Here is a 20,000-nt window from a genome sequence, read left to right as displayed (position 1 = left end):
AAAGAGGACTTGCTACATTTAGAGTATCAGGAAAACCAAAGGACAGCACTGACTTTATGAGGTCACACTCCTTTCTGGGAGATCAGGTCTACCAAGCATCCCCCACAATATGGGGGAATTGTGGCTGAAGGCCATATGTCCTAGTTAACCTAAGAGTCACCTGTCATCACTCATTCAGGACCTACAACCTTATCCTCTGTATAAATTTAGAAAATCCATTCCATTCATGTAAACTGAAGGATTTTGAGGATGTACCCTCTGTTCACAGAACGGGAGATTACAGACATGGCCTTATTTTACCCTCCTGAGCCCTTACAAAGTTGACATAATTACTTCTAGTTTATGAACAAAACAAAGACTGAAAAAGCATGTGAAATCTGCTCAAAAATAATAATTAGAAGCTGGCAGAAGCCAGACGCAGCGGCTCACACCTGTAATCTCAGCACTTTGGGAGGCCAAGGCAGGCAGATCACCTAAGGTCACGACACCAGCCTGACCAACATGGTGAAATGCCATCTCCACTAAAAATACAAAAGTTAGTAGGGTGTGGTGTCACACGCCTGTAATCCCAGCTACTCAGGAGGCTGAGGCAAAAGAATAGCTTGAACTCAGGAGGCAGAGGTTGCAGTGAGCTGAGATTGCGCCACAGTACTCCAGCCTGGCGACAGACTGAGACTTCGTCAAAAAAAAAAAAAAAAAAAAAAAAAAAAAAAGAGGTTGGAACAACTGGGATGGTAGTCCTCCCTCCGTTGTGACAAGTCAATTCTGCTTCCAAAACAGTACTGCTGTATCCATGCCACTACCTCCTCCCCAGCCTGGAAATTATCCCTGAGCCCAGGAGGTTATGAAGGGGCCACATCCATAAGTACTTCACTTAGAAAATGTTGTTCTGTCCATGAACTTCAAGTCTTTTACACCTTTTTTCTGTTTTATTCCCAGGGCTGTCCAATCTTTTGCCTTCCCTGGGTGACACTGGAACAAGAATTATCTTGGGCTGCGTGTAAAATATTAATACTCTAACCCTAATGATAACTGATGAGCTGAAAAAAGAATGGCAAAAAAAAAATATCATCACGTTTTAAGCAAGTTTATACATTTGTGTTGGGCCGCAAAGTTGTTCTGGGTGACATGTGCCCACAGGCTGCAGGTTGAACAAGTTTGATTTAGATCATTAAAACTGTAACTTTTTGGCCGGGCACAGCGGCTCGCACCTGTAATCCCAGCACTTTGGGAGGCCGAGGTGGGCAAATCACGAGGTCAGGAGATTGAGACCAACCTGGCTAACACAGTGAAACCCCGTGTCTACTAAAAAATATACAAAATTAGCCGGACGTGCTGGCAGGCACCTACAGTCCCAGCTACTTGGGAGGCTGAGGCAGGAGAATGGCGTGAACCCGGGAGGCAGAACCTGCAGTGAGCCAAGATTGCACCACTGTACTCCAGCCTGGGCAATAAAGCGAGACTTTGTGTAAAAAAAAAAAAAAAATTGAAATTTTTGGAAAGGAAAAAAAAAAAAAAAAAACCAGCTGATTTCAGCTTCTCTCCTACATCCACCCCCCAGGCTTTGGATTAAACAAGTTTGACAACTGAGTCAGGTATGATACGAACTGTTTCTATATGTGTAGAAAGAAAATACTAACCCAACCACCTACTCATTTTGACTTGACATACTTTTCTTTCCAAATGACCACAAGTCCTCTAGAACAGGGACTGGCCAACATTTTCTCTAAAGGATCAGATAGTAAGTATTTTAGATTTTTCAAGTATCTCCCAAATACTCAGCTTTCAAAGGATGAAAGCAAAACTGACCACAGACGATATATAAATAAATTGGGGTTCCTGTGTTCTTTACAGTAAAAGTTTATTTACAAAGCTGGGCACTGGGCAGGAATTCTGCCCTGAAGGGCACAGTTAGTTGATGACTATTTTAGAGTAAGAGTGTAGTCTCTTACTCTAAAAGTCTAACAGTCTTATAATTAATACTACATTCAGGTTCCAATTAATGCATGAGAAAAAAAGGAGAATGCCATGCCATTCCTTAGAGTGTCTGTTGTTTCTCACCCACCATTTGATTAAGTACACAATAAAAAACAGCCTAACACTCTCAAAGAACGTGAAGAGTTAAGGATGTGTGGATGGGTATAGGAGGGAGTATCTGTAAACACTTCACCCTGGAAAATGTGTCTTCTATTAAATAATCTAAAAGTTTAACAGTGTTATACTTCATACGTAACAGCATTAAATGTTTCCTATCATTCCACATGTCTTTTTGAATATGAAACCTTTTTTGAAATGCATTTTGGCATCTCTAGGAATTTACCAAAAATGGTCAGCAAATTGAAACAGGGGTTTCTAGACATTTCCCAAGTACGCCAATACCTGGGCATTTGGGGTGCTAAGAAAACACATTTTCCAATGGGTCCAAAGATGTATTCCCTGATCAACTGGTGATACTTTCCTGAATCTAGGAAAGGAAGCTTCAAATCACAAGCCCCATCTTGACCACCTGGCACATGGGCATAGTATTTCTGTCCAGTTCATACGCATTTATACTTCAGAAACCTGAACCAAAACAACAAAATAATGTTTCTCTAATGAAAGGAGAGCTGTACACTTTCCTCTTACTAGAGAAGTGAAAGTTGCAAATGAAGACACAGAAATTTGGTGGGGGGAGCCATAGAAGGGCATGCAGAAGCACACACACACCAAAAAAAGAACGAAAACAAGAAATAAGGAGATTGTTTACAGAAAAGTTACTAATGAGGCTATTTCCCCCATATCTGGTAACCTTTTCGTAAATGATAGCAGTAGATACAGACTCCCTACCACCTTTTAGAGTCATTTCATCATGTGGAAAGAATTACAAGCAACACTATCATACAGGGAATTCCAGGATCCTACTGGGGACAGCACGTATGGACCTTCCAAGCAGGAATCTGAATCTTTTTGTCGCTATTGAAGTCATGTTCACTGTTGCCCAGATTCAGTTGCAAGCCTTGTTGGGAACCACAGTTTATTGGCAGAATGCTCTGTGTGCCAAAAACCCTAGCAAGCACCTGATTCAGAGGGAAGTAAATATTTCTCAATAAACAGAACCTACTATCCAGCAGGAAAAAAAGAACTAAACAAAAACATAAAAACCAGCTGCTGCCTCATGGCATTAGGTTCCTCCAACGCTTTCAGTTCCATGGATGCGCTGAAGACCATCACACTGATGTCAGGTGACACAGAGCCACCAGTTGCTCTTGGCAGGCGCTAAACTGGGCACTTTGCACTAACATTGATTTCCTCCTTCATCCTCAGCATCTTCAAGAAGTATTAGCGTCTTCATTTTGCAAGTGAAGAAACGGAAATCACATAACTTAAACTCATAAACCAGATGGAGAAAGAATTTGAACCCAAGTCTAACTGGCCCCAAAGAATTATCCACAGCTCAATCCATAGTGCACATAAAATACTATGATTTCAACTGTGACTATCACAGACAGAAGAAAGGCAGGGGACTAGGAACGTCCTTGCAAAGGATGAAATTCCAGGTACCTAGACAGAATGGGACGAAGACAAGAAAACCAGAAAAAGGCCAAAACGACTGCATGTAGGGAAAAGCACAGAAAACACCTTGTTCCCTCCTGCTCTCTGGAGATCCGTAATCACATGCTACGCCGTTCCCTGGAAGTGCAGACATACACAGGGTAGCACATTAATCCTTCAAACACTAACAGATGCTGGCAGGGATTTAGACTGGAATGTATTTACAAAGTGACAAATTATGTTCTGTATTATATATAGAGAGAAAGAGCACCCACAAACAGGCTGATAAATGTCAGCTGCAGTCACGACAAACAGTTTATTTTTATTATACTGTAACCACAAATGTTGTTTTTTTCTTCTTTCCCATTTTTTTCTTCTTCAGGAGTCCCAAAGATTTATTTGTTGCAGGGAAAAAACAAGATTATATATGACACAAAGTAATAACAGTAAGATCAGATATTCCGGGCACCCTGCCCTCCTGGAAAAGCTACATGCAGGCTCAACAGTGCTACTAAAAATGCTGCCTTCTCCAAAGCCCAGTAAATGGTTAATAAATCAGAACTGATACAACGCCTTGTAATTAGATACAGTCTTAGTTCACAGACTAACCAATTGATAGACAATATCCAATTCCCCCTTTAGTGGCTATCAGGAGAGTGGAGTAACTATTAAAATAAATTTAATGGCTGTGACAGGTAAGAAAATATACCAGAAGCTGAAATGTAATCAGTATATCCAAACCCAAAATAAAATTATAGTCTTTGCTGCAAACAGGGTCGCCGGAAAGGAGGCTTACAGATGGACAGCGACATCCACAGGCCACGAAGGGCAAGGTCACTAGCTCTAAAGGAACCTTTGACCTTGAAAACAAGACTGAGAAGGGGGGATGTGGCTTGGGGCCAAGAGAAAATGCAACCATTTATTATTAAACTGTTTCGAAGAATTCCTCTTGCCCACTTGGTCAGTCGGATATCAGCCGGAGTGACAGGCATTCTTCCGGAACAAGATGGCAGAGCAATGGCCTGGGGTCTTCATGCTGGGCTTCCCATCCTGGCCCCGCCTGAAACTCTGCACGTGACCTTGGGCAACTTCCTGCTCCCCAACCTCCTCTCACAGGACCTCACGGTCTCAGCTGTAAGCTAGTGGGGTTGGATCTCATGGTATTGCTAAGATCTACTCCGGAGTCCCATTTCTTGTTTCCAACAGGTTGAGGGTTGGCAAATACAGGAGGGTTAATAGAAGAACATGAATGGTGGTAGTCAAGGATGTTAAGAAGAAAAGGGAGTATTTTATCATCTGGGACTCTCAGATACAGATTTCTTATGAAATCATGGCAAGTTACAACTCCACTGGCCTGGAACAGTGGCTCACACCTGTATTCCCAGCACTTTGGGAGGCCAAGGTGGGAAGATCACTTGAGCACAGGAGTTCAAGAACAGCCTGGGAACCTTAGTGAGACTCTCACTACAATTTTTTTTTTAATTAGCTGGAAGTGGTGGTGTGCACCTGTGGTCCCAGCTACCTGGGGGGCTGAGGTAGGAGGATCACTTGAGCTTGGGAGTTTGGGGCTGGAGTAGGCCATTATCACACCACTGCACTCCACCCTGGGTGACAGATTAAGACCCTGTCTCAAAAAAAAAAAAAAAAAAAAAAAAAAGCCCTCAAAACCCCCCCAACTTGCACACACTCTGAAAGCAACATTTTAAAAATAGATGGAATTGACAGGAATTGACAGGAATACATTTAAAGCGACAATTCACATAGCATGGTGAACACACGCATAGGCGCGCGCGCACACACAGAGTGACCACTGGATGGAAAGGTATTTTTTTCCTAATACTGGATAAAAAAGATTTTGTGGTAGAATATAGGTGTGGGTACCACTGTCATTAGAGCAAAGATGGAAAGCCTTCTCCCCTATCCATGGAACTAAAGAGTTGAATATTGCCTAATGCTGGGGAAGGAACCAGAAGTCTTCCTCTGGGCAGTCCCAGGCAACCATCGGAGCAGGATGCCACTGTGACACTACCACGTCCTTTATGCATTTAGGAACTTCGGAACCTCACTTCCCTCATCTTTGCAACCAAAATACTAGTATCTCCTTCGTAAGATTGTGAGATGACTACAGAAGATAATGCTGGTGATATCTACTGGACACATAGTAAGTTCTTCATGAACTGTGTCTATTATTTTTAGGTTGAGGCTGTTTCCTGGCAACCCTCCAAGCCCCATCCAATCCTAAAAGAAATTAATGACTCTTCTACGAGAACCAAGATTTTTTCTTTTCTTTTTTGCGGGGTGGGGTGTGGATAGAGGCTTGCTCCATTGCCCAGGTTGGAACACAGTGGTGCCATCTCGGCTCACTGCAACCTCCACCTCCTGAGTTCAGGCAATTCTGCCGCCTCAGCCTCCTGAGTACCTGGGACTACAGATGTCTGCCACCATGCCTGGTTAATTTTTGTATTTTTAATGGAGATGGGGTTTCACCGTGTTGGTGAGGCTGGTCTTGAACTCCTGACATCAGGTGATCCACCCGCATTGGCCTGCCAAAGTGCTGGGATTACAGGTTTGAGCTACCATGCCTGGACTGTTTTTTTCTTTATCCTACTTCACATACCCATCACTACCTTGCTGTGTCTCCTCTCTTGTTCTTTCTACAGGCAAGAGGGACAAGGCACACATCTGATACTAACATGCTCCCACGAGTTCAGTACCATGGCCTAGGCTAATAGCAGACCTTCAACTGTTCAAAACCAAGTTCTCAGCAGACTATGGCAACAGGACGTAAAAAGTGGGGAGTGAGGAAGAATGCAGTGAGAAGAACAAAAATCACTCCATTAAAACAGCGTCCTTCCTAGAAGCTAACCAGACAAAGCTGGAATGGTTTCAGCAACAGAATAAATGGAGGTATTAATCAATCAAAAACGTAAGAGAAATACTTGTGAATCTATGCTCACATAAAGTAACTGAATCAGAAATCAACCAAGTAGGGGCCGGGTGCTGTGGCTCACACCTGCAATCCCAACACTTTGGGAGCCCAAGGTGACAGGATCACCTGAGATGAGGAGTTTGAGACAAGCCTGGTCAACATGGTGAAACCCCATCTCTACTAAAAATACAAAAATTAGCTAGGCATGGAGGCGTGGACCTGTATATCTCAGCTACTCTGGAGGCTGAGACAGGAGAATCAACTGAACACGGGCAGCAGAGGTTGCAGGGAGCCAAGATCACACCATTGCACTCCAGCCTGGGTGACAAAAAACTTTGTCTCAACAAAAAGAAAAGAAAGAAATGGGGGAGAAGGGATAGCTCTTTCTTCAAAAGACTTCCAATTAGTGAATGTAAAAAGAGTAAGAGAAATACACAGTTACTACTAGCCAAGCACCATGGCAAACACTGCTGCAGGCAAGATCCAACAATGGAAAGCCAGCAGGTGAAAGTTTAAGGAAAACGGGGCTGCTAGCATCATCTCAAAACATCTCCCTTCAAATAATAATGAATTTCAAAGGAAAAATGAATAACATTATATTGGAAAAACTCAGCAGACATCACCTTCACCAAGCGATCAAGGTTAACATTACCAGGGATAAGACAGATCAACATCATGTTCCACCTGAGGTAATACACTAAGAAAGACACTGCATCATTTTTATAATGTTCTTGCCAAAAAATGCTTACACTCAGCGCAATGATGAGAAAATATCGGACAAATCAAAGCCTCAAGATCAGGAAAAAAAAAAAGGAAATAAGTGAGCAACTATCAAAGATTGAAGGCTCCAAGCCAGGTGCAGTGGCTCAGGCCTGCAATCCCAGCACTTTGGGAAGCTGAGGCAGACGGATTTCTTGAGCCCAGGAGTTCGAGAGCAGCCTGTGCAACATGAAGAAACTCCGTCTTGATCAAAACAAATACAAAAATTAGTCAGGCATGCTGGTACATGCCTGTAGTCCCAGCTACTCAGGAGGCTGAGGTGGGAGTATTGCTTGAGCCCAGGAGGTGAAGGCTGCAGTAAGCCATGATCGTACCACTATGCTCCAGCCTGGGTGACAGAGTGAGACCTGTCCCCCCCAAAAAAAGAAAAGGACTAAAGGCACCAAGGAGATACAACAATTAAATATACTGTGGCATCCTGGACTAGACCCTGGAATAAAAAGATGACCCTGCGTTAGTGGTGAAATTTGAGTAACACAGTATAGCTAATATTTAGTACCAATGTCTATTTTCTAGTTTCGATTATTATAGCATGAGTAGGTAAACTGCCAAACTTAGAAGACAGTAGAGGTACTGTGAACTATAGATATTTCTGCAACTTTTTTTTTTCTTTCAGACAGAGTCTCACTCTGTCACCCAGGCTGGAGTGCAGTGGCAAGATCTTGGTTCACTGCAGCCTCCACTTCCCAGGTTCAAGTGATTCTCACATCTCAGCCTCCCAAGTATCTGAGATTACAGGTGTGCGCCACCATACCAGGCTAATTTTTACATTTTTTGTAGAGATAGGGTTTCACCATCTGACCAGGTTGGTCTTGAACTCCTGGCCTCAAGGGATTGACCTGCCTTGGCCTCCCAAAGTACTGCGATTACAGGCGTGAGCCCCTGTGCCCAGTCTATTTCTCCATCTTCTGTATGAGTCTAAAATTAGTTTAAAATAAAAATTAACAAAACACCAGTAAAATGGCTGTCCCTTAGAGTAGGTGGATGTCCTCACAGTGTCCGGTGTCAAAATGCCCTTGCTTTTAGAAAGTAATGTTGATTGTTGATGGGGGCGTAGTATTAGCTTTTGTTGATTTTTATTGTTTTTAATGTGTTTTTCTTTTGGGGGAAAATCTTTTTGGCAAGCCTAAACTGGTATCCTCATTTTTGTTCTCTGTTTAGAAAGTTTATTGTTTCCTGAAATTCAAAATTCTGAGAACTACTAAGCTCCTTTAAAATTATTTTCTAATGATTGAATAGTAAAGGCAAATTTGCAAGATGAGTGCTGTTCCCCCCACAGAAAACTAACCATCTTCCAATCACAAAACTCATTCCTCATGTTGTTGCTGTGTCAAAGCAAAATTAAGTCCATAGTCACTTGTCCCAGGAAGTGTCCCTGTTCGTCCCAGGATGAGCATGGCACCAGGCCTTATCTGTTTCTCACATCGAATGATGGATGAGCTTCTCAAAATCAAGGCCTCTCACACACTCTCGTTGTCTCGTAAAAGGTTGTGTTTTTGTTGCTGTTGATTTCCGCAATGAAAATTTATTTTTTTAAATGTTACTGGTATCTCTGTAGCTTTTGAAAAATTTAGCATGTTAATTGTGTTTTTTCAATCTTGCTTTGACACATAAGCTATAAGATGCTGAAAAACTCATATTCTAACTCATTTTCAGTCTTTTTATCTTTCAGCTCCGAGATAGATTAAAAAAGAAAAGGTGTTTCATCGATTTCCTAAGTACCAACTACCGATCCTTTGTATGTTTTCTAAATGTTCTCCTTATAACAATTTGGGTGCCCCAGTGATTAGTGTTTTAATAAGAATTAAGCACAGCAGAAAAAAAAAAACTTAATTTGCAGATGCTACATTACTAATTAGCCCAAGAGCTTTAAAGGTTTTTATGTAAAATGCTAAAACTTTTTGTTCAGATCTTCTTTAAAACTGCAAAGAATATTGGAACAAATTGCCAAGTAAACCCAGGATTTCTTTTATCAATGAAACTGAGATACAAGCTCACCTAGCAAGTAATAGAAATCACTATAAAATGATAAATACATGATATGGTGAAGGTATAGGAAGGTACAGACACTCAGACACTGCTGGAGAAAGAGTACATACGGAAATAAGCTTTCTTAAAAAGAATTATCTATTTGCATTTAAACTTCTTATTTACCCCAGGTAAACCAGTAACGTTGCTCATGACAGAAAAAATGGAAAACAGAATCTGTGCCCAGCAATACGGGATTCATTTAGTAAGTTATGAAGCTATAATGTAACGTCAGTACAATCGCACTGCCAAAGAGTATGTATTGATACAGAAACATGGCCACAATATGCCAGGCAAAAAAAAAATCAGACCACAATGTGATCTCAACTTTATGAAATATAAATATATTTGAATTTTAAAAAGTCAGGAAGAGCTAGGCAAAATTCAGTGATTGTTCCTGACACATGGAAATATTTTCCCTCCTCATTTGTGTATCTCCAACTATAATTCATATATATACACACATATATATATATATATAATTTGTTTTTTTACATGGAGTCTTGCTCCGTTGCTCAGGCTGGAGTACAGTGGCACTATCTTGGCTCAATGCAACCTCCACCTCTAGCCTCAGCCTCTTGAGCAGCTGGGATTACAGGCATGTGATACCACACCCAGCCAATTTTTGTATTTTTAGAAGAGACAGGGTCTCACTATGTTGGCCAGGCTGGTCTCGAACTCCTGACCTCAAGTGATCTGCCCACCTCAGCCTCCCAAAGTGCTGGGATTACAGGTGTGAGCCACTGCACGTGGCCATAATTCTTATACTTACAAAAGTGACTATATTATTGTGTAACCAAGAAAAGCAATTCATTAGCAGAGTTTAAATTTAATCAAATAGATACATTTTGTATGTGAATGAGTGTAAAACACACATGAATGAAATGAATGAATTTACTGATGGTGACAGCATTTTTTTTTTTTTTCTTTTTTTTGGTAAACACAAGAGGTTATCTTTCGGTAGGAGAATTGTTGATTAATGTGTGTTTAGAAGACACTTGACAATTAGATTTCTCTGTAGTATTAAAAATGTTACCCGGTGCAGCATTTTTTAAAAAAAAAACAAAGAACTAGTTCTAAGTGTATGCAGCAAGATGAGAAAGTTCTCGTGCATATGGCGCACGTATGTGTGTTCTACCCAGCCCTAATGCACAACTCCACTTCTCCAGGAACAGGTCCCCAGGTGTATCGCTGACAAAGAGGAGTAACTGGCCTTCTCCTACTCAATGCATCCACCACTTAGCCAAGAAAACGGCAGAGAAGTCAGCCTAACCGAGTTTGTATCCCAGCTGTGCTACTGGTTAGCTATTTGCATGCTGGGTGATTAATTCACCAATTAATCGCCCAGAGATCCTGTGAAATGGGAGTACAACAGTGCAGCAAGCAATAAATTAGATAATAAATACACAGCACCCAGTACTGTGCCTGGGATGTGGAAGTGATCAATAATCACAGTATTGATAACAATCATAACAATGATAATCGTATCTCCAACCCCACAAACCTGTGTTGAACATTAATGATATGAAAATGTTCAGCATAGAATAAACAGTCCACAAATGTGTCCCAGACCACGTTTTCTCTGACTATGCCCAATTCTATCCCTCAAAACCAAGATTATAATATCACAAAGACAGTGTTGCAGGAAGGTTACAGATTGAAGGGACCAAGCCAGCCTCCTAACCACTTTGATTCAATGAACCAAAATACAAACACTACTGGAAAGAGAAGCGGCTATACAGGGAGGAGCAAGATGGCGAAGTGCACGTTCCTTTGCATTCTGGAGTGTGTTTGTGTGGTACTGAGAAAGGTAAGTACCCGTGCTATTCTCCAAGTCAGGTCTCAATGGAACCTAGCATGTTCGCTGTGCTAGTGGCTCCCACGTTGGCATGATACCACCATCTAGAGAACCCAGCTAGCAACTCACATGACTCACTTCGTAAGAAGTACTGTCAAACATCAGGAACTTTACTGCAGTGACTCAAAGATTCAAACTAGGGGCCATGAAGGCTCTGAGAAAGGAGAATCTATGCCTGGTGTATCCTGGCCAGCACCCCTGCCTGGGCGTTCTAGAAATCCATCCCTGTAACTTGATAAATGGATTTCAGCAAATCCAAGTAGTATTGAGACAAAGTTATACATCGCCATAAAAAGGTAGGTGACATTTAGGAATGGCCATTTATAACATATCATGCATTGGAACTTTTGTTTCAGTTTTTTTTTTTTTTTTTTTTTTTAGATAGGATTCTTGCTCTGTCACCCAGGCTGGAGTGCAATGGTGCAATCTTGGCTCACTGCAACCTCCGCCTCCCAGATTCAAGCAATTCTCCTGCCTCAGCCTCCAGAGTCGCTGGGATTACAGGCTCATGCCACTCTGCCTGGCTAATTTTTTCTCTTTTTAGTAGAGACGGGGGTTTCACCATGTTGGCCAGGCTGGTCTTCAATTGCTGACCTAGTGATCCACTCGCCTCGGCCTCCCCAAAGTGCTGGGATTACAGGCGTGAACCACCATGCCCAGCCAGAACTTTTGTTTCCGTGTGATAGCCTTTCAAAATGCACCTCTCTGTACCACTGCCCTGCACCTACCTCTGCCACATTCAGAGCACTGGAGATGAGGTCTAGGGTAGGCGACTTACAACAGACTAGAGATGTGTCATTATCTCCTTCCTTCCTGCCTAGGGACTGAGATTTTCTCACGGGTCCACAAATACACAGGAAAATTAAGCACTTTGAAACGTTACTATTTAAACAGGTTGTGCTCTTATTTTAAACAAGTTGAGTATTTTGAACATGTGAAACAAATCAAGGTACACATACACTACAAAAAGAAATGTTATATATGTATATGTTACATATATTTTATATATGTGTATATGATTCATACAAATATACATATATGCACTTTTATTTATTTTATTTATTTATTGGAGACAGAGTCTCAGCTCTGTTGCCCAAGCTGGAGTGCAGTCGCATGATCTCGGCTCACTGCAACCTCCATCTACCCGGTTCAAGCGATTCTTTTTTTTTTTTTTTTTTTTTTTCCTGAATCTTGGTGGTCATGTTTATTGGAAGAGCTTGAGAAAAATGAAAATACTGTTTAGCTTAAGAAGTTGTGAGTTATCTACAAATCAACTCATTTCAGGAGTGGAATAATCCCCGCAATTATTTCTTAATATCCAAACGTGTGCGAGTTTTTCTTTTGAATGTCTTGTACATTTAGAGAAGCCACTGTACAAAGTTTCCTGTTTTCCACACAGGACAAATTGTTTGTTTCAGTCAACTTTCAGTGGAGGGGCAACCAGGACAACGCCATCTCCCGGGTCAAAGAGCATTGGAATATTCTGTTTTGTTGATTTATACATCTCTCCTTATGTTTCTTCATTAATTTGTACAGTAGTCAGTTTCTTCCATATCTCCCAAGATCATATGTAAAGGTTGATCATAAGCATGTAATCTGCCTCAAAGCTCTCAGCCATTTCTCATTTTCACATCAATTCGCCCGTCTAAGCTGAGCCTGATGAGATCTAGGGGCTCCTCTACAGTGTTGGTAGTTTGCTGCTGGTCTACGTCGTCCGCCATGTCTCCTCAAGTGATTCTTCTGCCTCAGTCTCCTGAGTAGCTGGGACTACAGGCACCTGCCACCACGCACGGCTAATTTTTTGTATTTTTAGTAGAGGCGGGGTTTCACCGTGTTAGCCAGGATAGTCTCAATCTTTTGACCTTGTGATTCGCCCGCCTCAGCCTCCCAAAGTGCTGGGATTACAGGCGTGAGCCACTGCGCCGGGTCCCATATATACATTTTTATCTATACACATACATATATGTATACATACATATGATTGTATATACAGACACACACAGAGGAGCAATTACTCAAGAGAGAAAAGCAGTTTCCTATTAGTTACCATAGGGTGACTGGCAAACAGGAGCCTCATTATACTATCCTCTCTACTTTTCTTTTCTTTTGAGACAGAGTCTTGGTCTGTCGCCCAGGCTGAAGTGCAGTGGTTCCATCTCAGCTCACTGCAACCTCCACCTCCCAGGTTTAAGCAATTCTCCTGCCTCAGCCTCCAAGTAGCTGTGACTACAGACATGCACCACCACTCCTGGCTGATGTTTGTATTTTTAGTAGAGACAGAGCTTCACCGTGTTGCCCATGCTGGTCTTGAACTCCTGACCTCAGGTTATCACCTTACCTTGGCCTCTGAAAGTGCTGGGATTACAGGCATGCCCTACCACCCCTGGCTGTCATCTCTATTTTAGAAGATATATGAAACTGTAATCAAAAATATCAAGAAGTTTTTAGGACAGGCCATCTAGGAAAACCCAAAAACATGAAAAATAGAAAACAAAATTTAACAGAATGAGAGAATATAATGACAAACGTAACAGTTTACCTATTTTAAAAATATTCTTACATTGGACCACAAAACAAAATCCAAGTATTTATCAGGAAAAATGTAATAAGGAATTCAGAAAGATTAAGAGTACAATGTGATAAAAAGCCTAAAAAAGTGGTTTGCTGGATATTTCTAAGCATATGAAAAATAAGGGTCTCTTCTAAACTAGAAACGTTTTGCAGATGTAATTGCCAGTTTATACAGTTTTTCAGTACATCATCAAAAACCAGCATCAAAATTAAACTGCGGTAATGAGTGGATTAACGGGCTTCATCGCCATTAATGAAATAAAGTGCCTGAGTCCCTCTGGGAAGTCACTGGACAATATGTACAAAGTCTATGGGTTTCAGTCACATACCTATGCACCTGACCAAAAAAAAAAAAAAAAACTTAACCACATCAATAGACACTGTCTTCTCCCTATGCCAAGCAAAAAGAGATGAACCCCTTTATTTCTGGTGGGGGCGGGGGGTACTGGGGTGAGCACCAGCAAACATTTCCAAACAGATGTTTACAAACAGAAGGTAACTGATAAAAACCCAAACACAAAGCTGCATTGTCTTCCCTGATTCACAGATGAACCCATTGGAACTACTGCAAAGAGCCTTTCTGGAAAACATCCAGGAATTAAAAGGTGCAAACAAGCTGCCTAATACCCTTGCGTAGACTGAATTCTTATGAAGAAAATAAAGTTTATTGTCTGGAAAGAGAGAAAGCATGAGGAAAGCACTAAAGCGATGGAGGTGAACAATTAGACAGATGTTCACTTAAGGAAATAAAGAGAACAGAAGAAGCCATCACCCGGGAATTTTACGAGAATCCTGAGAACTCGGCACAACATCAAGGGCAAGGGTAAAGCGAACGCCACCCAAACCCAGGCTGTGCAACTTGACGCTAACTGCTGACCTTGCGGATCCTGCCTGCAGGTGATGTGGCTCTGAGCAAAGTCAGGTGAGCCTGCTCACTTACGCTCTTCAAGTTCTTCTCCAAGGTGAGCCACAGACTACAATTCTTGAGGACAGAGATTTGCATTTCTAATCTTAATAACATTACTGCAGATAATGGCAAAGGTACTGATCCCTAAGTCTTTGCATAGTGGTAAATTCCTTGGTAAATACTAAGAATATAGCCAAGGATTATTTCAGAAAGCCTCTGGCTTACTAATCCGGTCCCAGTTGGCAAGAGGAGGAGGGACACAAAGGTACTATGTATTGAACATCGAATAGCATCATTACTGCTAGATGATTTCTATTAATCGATATATTTGGTGAACTCACTGTCTTTCTCTTGGCTTGCACCCCTAGAAGGCTCACAGATAACTCTTCAGCCCAGCTGTGGCATCTGTTCATAGCTTCTGGCCAGTATTTCTGGACAGTGCTTTACCTATTTACTTGATTTTCCCTTAATCCTAATAGGCTCACCTGTGTCTTTTTCTATTGTAGTAATATACATGGGCCCCTACATAAACAATCTCAAATTCTCTATGCAAAGCAGCAATGAAGAGTTGCTAAGATAGGCGTTGTGATGAAAAGGCAGGAAAAGGAATGCATAGTTAGCTGGCTGGCTGGACCACAGAAAGAAAGATGAAAGGCAAACAGCCAGTATCTTATTTATTCCTCATACAAAAATCTGAGGTACAAAGTGCCATTATTTCACAAAAGAAACAGGAATAAATTACCCATTCCAGTTAATTTCTAAGACTGCTTTTCACGTAAGTGAGAGAAATGTTTTTTAAAAATCATTAAAGAATAAAATAAGCTATAAACTAGTGCTATGATTCATCTTTTCTCTACACTCCTATCCTGTTCCTTTGTAGAGCCAATATTCAATCAACCACCAATCCAGAAGGACAGATCTAAATCTGCTATACATTCGAAGGACGCAGAATAAATTTAAGACTCATGCATTCTTTAAGAAGCATACACATTATGGGTACTGTTGTATGTGGAATACCCTCTGCCCCAGGATGTTCATGCACTAATCCCTGAAATCTGTAAATAAGTTATGTTACATAGCAAATGGTAATTAAAGTTGTAGATGGCATTAAGACAACTCATTGGCTGACCTTTGCATGGGGAGATTATCCCAGATTATCAGGGTAGGCTCCCTGAAGTTACAAGGTTCCTTAGAAGCAGGAGAGAGAGAACCAGGGACAGAGCAGTTTGAGAAGGACTTGAGCAGCCATCCCTGGCTTTTAAGACAGAGGAAGGGGCCACGAGCCAAAGGATTTGGGCAGTCCCTGGAAGCCGGCAACAGTAAGGAAGTGGGCTGTCTCCTAGAGCCCGGAGAAAGAAATGGCGTCCTGCTGACACATTGATTTTGGCCCACTGAGACCTATTTTGGACCACTGACATCCAAAACTGTAAAGCGTAATTTTTTGTGTGGTTCTCAGTCACTAATGTGGAGAAAATCTGTTACAGTGGAGAGAGGAAACAAAATACAGGTATGTAACATTTTTTATTTCTAAGATTTCACATTGCACATTCAAACTTCTGGCTCCTGTGAAAAACAATGACAGAGAAGCCAATGTCTGGCCTATATATGCTGATATGTTCACAATCGGGTAGGCGGAGTTGCAGCTCTTCCTTGAGATGGGGTACAGACCCTCCTGTGCACCACAGTCTCCACCACTCTCTACTGTCTTGCTGACGCCAAAGCCCACCTGATGAACTGCTACCATCGGACATTTCAGTGTTCGACTCTGGGTCTAGGTTTTAAGAAAAACAAACATACTGCTGGGCATGGTGGCTCATGCCTATAATCCCAGCACTTTCGGAGGCTGAGCAGGGCACATCACCTGAGGTCAGGAGTTCGAGACCAGCCTGGCCAATATGGTGAAACCCCGTTTTCTCCAGTAAAAATATAAAAATTAGCTAGGCCTGGTGACACACGTCTGTAATCCCAGAGACTGGGGATCCTGGGGCAGGAGAACCGCTTGAACCTGGGAGGCAGGGGTTCCAGTGAGCCAACATCATGCCACTGCATTCCAGCCTGGGTGACAGAGTGAGACTCTGTCTCAAAAACTAACAAAAAACACGTGCACAGCCACACAGGGCTGATGTTCAGGAGCTATGTGCAATTTAGGGCCAGCATTTGCTTCGCTAAGTCAAGATCCATGCTATCAATGAATGTTAAATATTTAGAGTAAAAGCAGAGGCAGCTTGCTTCCTGAATATTCCTGCCCGCACAGGGGCAAACAACCCTTCTGCCCCACCTGAAGCTTTTATGATATCCCCCCTCACCCCATCCCGGGGGGGCCAGGCAGGTTTTATGGCCACAGTTCTGGCTAAACCAATGCAGCTGGGCACCCCAGCTTCCTACCTTACACAACTGCCAGACAACAGGGAATTTTTTCTGCAGAATTACTATTCTCCAACTCTTGTAGCACAAAAAAGTGAAGGGACTTAAAGGAAAAGTGATACGGGCTATAATTTAGCCCCTCTGTATTGTAATCTGGGAGTGTCTGTTGGGGATGTGAATGTTTCCTCTGAACCACGAGGATCTCTGTAAGCTCTTGGTATGTGCCTAAAAGCACACAATGCACCGTAAGAAAACGAGGCGGGCATGATTACAGGGGTGACCTGATAACCGCTGAAGAAAATCATCCATCCAATAATCACACGTAGAGATGTTCAATATCCTTAGCCATCGGGAAAATTCAAATCAAAACCACAGTGCAATACTGCTTCATACCCAATACAATGACAAGACTAAAAGAAAAATGACAGCCAGTGTTGGTGAAGATGTGGAGACCTTCACACACTGCTGGTTACAATGTAGATGGGTGCAGCTGCTGTGGAGAACAGTCTGGTGGCTCCTCAGAAGGTTAAACAAGGAGTTCCATGTGATCCAGAAACTGTACTCCTAGGTGCATACCCCTAAAAAGGAAAATCCATATCCACACAAAAATGTGTGGGCGCGGTGGTTCACGCCTGTAATCCCAGCACTTTGGGAGGCCGAGGTGGGCGGATCACGAGGTCAGGAGATCAAGACAATCCCGGCTAAAACAGTGAAACTCCATCTCTACTAAAAATACAAAAACACAATCAGCCAGGCGTGGTGGCGGGCGCCTGTAGTCCCAGCTACTCGGGAGGCTGAGGCAGGAGAATGGTGTGAACCGGGGAGGCGAAGCTTGCAGTGAGCTGAGATCCGGCCACTGCACTCCAGCCTGGGTGACAGAGTGAGACTGTCTCCAAAAAAAAAAAAAGAGTGTAAACAAGTGTACGTGGCAGCATTACTGACAATAGCCAAACCGTGGAAACAGCCCAAGTGTCCATAAACTGAATGGATAGATGAAATGAGGTATGTACATATAATGGAACATTATTCCATCCTAAAAAAGGAAGTACTGATACACGCTACAACATGGATGACCCTTGAAAACACGACGCTAAGTGAAAGGATTGAGACACAAATGGCCACGAAGTATCTGATTTATTTATATGAAAAGTCTAGAATAGGCACATCTATATAGAGACAGAAAGCAGATGAGTGGTTGCCTGGGGCTGGGACAGAGGTTGGGAGTGGAGAAAAAAGCAAGTGGGGAAAAGGATGCCAGCCACGGGTTTCTTTTTGGGAAAATGAAAATATTCTAAACTTGACTTTGGGGAAAGCTGCGTAACTCTGAATATACTGAAAGCACTGAATTGCACAGTTTGAATGGGCAAAGTATATGGTATCTGTGTTATATATCAATAAAGTAGTTTGAGAAAATTTACAAACTTCTGCTCACTAAGAATTTCTAGTAATAAATCATTAGAAACATACCTCACAACTGATGGAGACGTATCAGGCAACTATTGGGACTCTGATAAGATTGTGGATTGAGAAAATTATGGTATACCCATAGGATACAATATTGCCTAGCTGTTGGAGATCATGGTAAGAAACTTTACTGACATGGTCAAATGTTTACAATTTATCATTAAGTTCAATAAAAAGCAGGTTACTAGAGAATAATACACAGTACAATGCTATTTGACTTAGAAGTGTACAAATGCAGGCATCTGTATTGTATGGGCATTAGGTAACTTATAGAAGAGAACAACTTCCATGCCACAAACCAAAATATGTTCACAGGGATTATTTCTGGGGAATGAGACTGAGTCAAAAGCCGAGCCCAGAAATACAAAATCAATACAGCTGAAAGTTGGGAGTCATTGTTTTCCAATCATTGGTCTTGCCAGAATTATTTCCACACTGAATTCGTCACCCCAAGGCATTGCTATTTCATCCATGACACCTGCACTCCAAGCATAATTTCAATCACTGAAACAATTGCAAATTGCAGTTGGCTGATGAAACCTCTGGGAAGGATGAAGGATTGTTGGAAGGGTGCACCATTAGGGCTGAAGCCACCCCATGGATATATGGGAAGGGATGTGGCAAGGCTGTGAAGACGGCCTGCAGCACCAGACAAGACAATCAGGGCCATGTAATCTTGTATCAGCTGACTAGGACCTCCTCCTGGTTTCTCCTCAACTGTGGGGCAGAGATTAAGTGAGATAAGGATGCTGATGGTCTGTGAGAAACACAGTATCCCCAGGCAAACATTAGGCAGTGGTATTTGTTATAGTCTCATCTTTTACTGTTACTAGCTGGATTCTTTTCCCCCAAAATTCATATGCTGAAAACCTAACTCCTACTACTTTGGAATGTGATTGTATTTGGAGGCATGGCCTTTAAAGAGGTGATTACATAAAAAACAAGGCCATCAGGGAAGGTCCTAGTGCAATATGACTGGTGTCCTTCAAACAAGAGGACATCCGGACACAGGTAAAGGAACCAGGGATGCGTGCACACAGCGGGGGTGTCATGGGAGAACACAGTTAGAACGCGGCTGTCTGCAAGCCGAGGAGGGAGTCCTCAGAAGAAAACTGTGCTGGCACCTTGACCTTAGAATTCTAGGCTCTAGAACGATGAGAAAATACATTTTTGTTGTTCAAGTCATCCAGCCTGTGATATTTTGTTACGGTAGCCTGAGCCGACCGATACAGCAGCCTCTATATTCAATGTGGCTCTCGTTCAAGCTTCCTCTTTTCTCCTCTGCTGGGCTATTTTCCAGGCTCATTTCCCTGATTTCTGACTCTCTATTGCCTCCATTAATGTATCATCATCACACAAACTCACTAACAACAGATGCAAGTCTTTCTTTTGCTCTTACATTTTGGTTATAGCTACCTGACCATCCTTCCCAATTTCTGAATTTAAACATCACATCAGGGCCTGGCACTGTGGCTTATGCCTGTAATCCTAGCATTTTGGGAGGCAGAGGCAGGTGGATCGCTTGAGGTCAGGAGTTACAGACTAGCCTGGGTAACATAGGGAAAGCC

At 42.2% G+C, this 20,000-nt stretch overlaps 1 protein-coding gene and 1 pseudogene across 5 annotated transcripts in view; both read right to left on the bottom strand.

Annotated features, from left to right (window-relative positions):
* Nucleotides 1–20,000, bottom strand: part of WWOX (WW domain containing oxidoreductase) — a 1,124,103-nt gene that overhangs the window by 847,935 nt on the left and 256,168 nt on the right. The gene's annotated exons all lie outside the window — the stretch shown is intronic.
* On the bottom strand, nt 12,541–12,847 carry LOC111552526 (annotated as a pseudogene).

Source organism: Piliocolobus tephrosceles, chromosome 17, assembly GCF_002776525.5.
Source record: "Piliocolobus tephrosceles isolate RC106 chromosome 17, ASM277652v3, whole genome shotgun sequence".
Taxonomy (NCBI): domain Eukaryota; kingdom Metazoa; phylum Chordata; class Mammalia; order Primates; family Cercopithecidae; genus Piliocolobus; species Piliocolobus tephrosceles.
The sequence above is the reverse complement of the archived record's forward strand: the minus strand, read 5'-3'. Positions and strand labels throughout refer to the sequence as shown.